We start from the raw sequence: 3,019 nt of genomic DNA, 5'->3' as shown, positions 1-3,019 counted from the left end.
TTTACTGGGTGCTTCAACCTTTGCTCTTGGCTCTTTGACAGCGGACTGAATAGCACCACATTTCCTTTGAGGTTCCAATAAATAAAAGATTCCAGTTTCTCCTGGAGTCTTTTAGAGGATTTTGCTGTGCTCTCTAATAGCCAGATGGGGCTCCAGGAAGATGACATATAAATGAATATAAATGGTCTGATGTATTTAGAATTTGCTTTGGCTATGTTCCTGGTCCCATTCCACTTCTTGTAACAGATGGCTTTAGAGGGCATTAGTTATATATATATTAAATATATTAATATATATTATGTCAGCCTACAACACAACATAGTATATTAATTATTAATACACTGATTAATATAATATGTTAATATTATACCACATCATTATTTCATTAAATTATATATTTCTATATAATGCACATTTCTATATAATGCATATTCATATTTGTATAGATACACCATTACATATTTATTATATTTATAATGGATTGCAATTTATGTATTTATTAATAAACGTATTAATATATTTATAATATAATGTAATATATTCTATTATAATCTTATAACAATATATGTAATATAAATAAAATGTAAATATATTACTATATTATTTTAATATATATTTACTTTGTTACATTGCATATATACATAGCATAGTTGTCTATTTATTATTAATAATGAGTTTTAAATTGATTGATAAGTATATTAATATATTTATAGTAATATAGCATGTTATATAAATGATAATAGTTGTATCATAATGTAACACATAAAATATATTTTATAATATGACATTATAGTATGTTTAATATAGTTAATATAACATAATATATAATATGATTAATTAGAATACAATTATATTATGTAATATAAACATAATATATATCGATTTTAATTATACATCACACTATAAGTATGCATAATATTTAAAATTTTATTTACATAGAAATTTATTCAACATAAATAAAATACAAAAATAAGCAATATTTTAAATCAAACTGGCTCTAATCCCATTACCTAGATATATGGTATCATTTTTAACAAGGTACAAAAGAGCTCAGAAAATGGAGGTACCAGGGATTGAACCTGAGGTCTCATGCCTGCTAAACATGCACTCTACCACTGAGCTACACCCCCAGCTAGAGGTGATTACTTTTAAAATCTTGAACCCTGTCTGAATAATAGCTATATTATTTTTCAACTTATCTTCTATACATGCACATATATACACACTTATACATCATGTGAATATATATATACACACACACACTTCCAGCTTTCTGTCTCAGTGTGTATATGATATATATAACTATATTTCCAAGTATGTATATATAAATCATGTTTTTATATATGTATATAAATATATGTATTTCATATATTCATGTAAATATGTCATACAAATAATGTATGTGTATGGAAATACATACACAGAAATGGACTTATTTAAAGAAAAAGGACCAAATGAACATAGTTCCATAAGAATAAAAATAGTTATGCTTTATTATTTCAATAAGTGTTTATGGTTTTCTACTGTATTGCTTCTATAATTTTCATGAATAATTCCCCTTTATTGAATGTTAACTCATTTTAATTCTGTACCATTGTTAATGATACTATGAAGAATATGGTGGGCAAGATTGTGTGAACAACCCTTCCAAAAGAAAACATTTAGATAGGCTAGGTTAGATGTAAAAATCTTGTTTTTAAGTGCATGGTTGATTTGGAATCCTCGGGATTTGTGAATGAAGAGTGGCACATGGATGTGACAGTTGTGGCTATCTGGAGAATGGATTATGATCCCGACAGCCTAGAACAGGAGCTGACAAACTTTTCTTTATGGAGCCAAATAGTAAACATTTTAGGTTTTGTGGGCCAAGAAGCAAAATTGAGAATGTTATTTAGGTACTTACATAACCGATTAAAATGTTACCACTTCAAAAAGTGAAAACTATTCACAGCTCAGGGGCCATAAAAACATAGGCTGCCGACTGGATTTTGGACCATGGGCCATAGTTATATACTGTTGAACTAGAAACTTGGTTATAACGGCCATGACCACATATGACAGGAAGTAAGACTTGATCCCTAGAAGAAGGGAAGTTAGAACTGAGAACCTGTCTCTAGGCTTTAATTAAATGATGGACTAGGAAAAATATCTACTGGCAAAGGGAGACTAATCACAAATTCTTTTGGCCTTGCTCAGGGTGGGAAGAAGTTAAAAATAAATGTAGGGAATTTCAAATTTCCAGATCTGCATTCACAGTGTTTGGGTTGCAAATTTATTTGTAATCTTGGAAAGAGATGCTAAGGAATTAATTCAAAGTGCTCTTGGGTAGGCATTATCCCCCACACAAAACTAAATCCTTTTTGTTGAAGTAGACCTTTATCCTTGAATCGCAACAGATAACTTTAGCTAAACCCAAGCTAATGTCTTATATTTGCATAATAAGGAAATCAGCTACCATGTGAGAGAATTAGCAAAAACAATCAATACCAGAATTAGATTTCCAAGGCCATCACATATTGGAATCATCAGGTACAGGATAAAAAATATACATTATTAGAACTTGAGCAAGGAACAATAATATTTTAAAAGGCTGGGTAGAATCTTTTTAAAAATTAAAAAAAATACATATCATTGATAAAGTCAGTTAAAAGCCCAATGATTGCATAAAAAAGCAGATTAAATATGGAAGGGAAGAGTGAAATGATGATGCTTTTCACAATATGGCAGATCCGATTTTTTGCCCAGTTATATAATCAATCTTGAAAAAAAGTACACATTATTTTTAATGATTATTGGCCCTATAGTAAGGAAAAAAGAATTCAAGGGATTTCTCTCCAAAGAAAAATGAAAAGTAGCAAAAGACAGGATAGACTAGGGGGAAATTGTCACCTATATTCATTACTATTGGATGAATTAAACCTTGGGCCAGCAACAGTGTGGAGGAGCCGACCTTTAAATGTTTACATTACTTTGGAACCTTCAAAAAGATTTAAATATTTATAACTAAAAATATTTATTT

The 3,019-nt window shown here is 29.2% G+C and overlaps 1 non-coding gene across 1 annotated transcript; it reads right to left on the bottom strand.

The window, feature by feature from the left end:
* Nucleotides 1-1,058: 1,058 nt before the first annotated feature.
* Nucleotides 1,059-1,130, bottom strand: TRNAA-AGC (transfer RNA alanine (anticodon AGC)). The gene has a single exon. It is a non-coding gene; the product is annotated as a tRNA-Ala (tRNA).
* Between the last annotated feature and the right edge of the window lie 1,889 nt (nt 1,131-3,019).

The sequence above is a fragment of the Canis lupus genome, chromosome 1 (genome assembly GCF_048164855.1).
Source record: "Canis lupus baileyi chromosome 1, mCanLup2.hap1, whole genome shotgun sequence".
In the NCBI taxonomy this organism is placed as follows: Eukaryota; Metazoa; Chordata; class Mammalia; order Carnivora; family Canidae; genus Canis; species Canis lupus.
The sequence above is the reverse complement of the archived record's forward strand: the minus strand, read 5'-3'. Positions and strand labels throughout refer to the sequence as shown.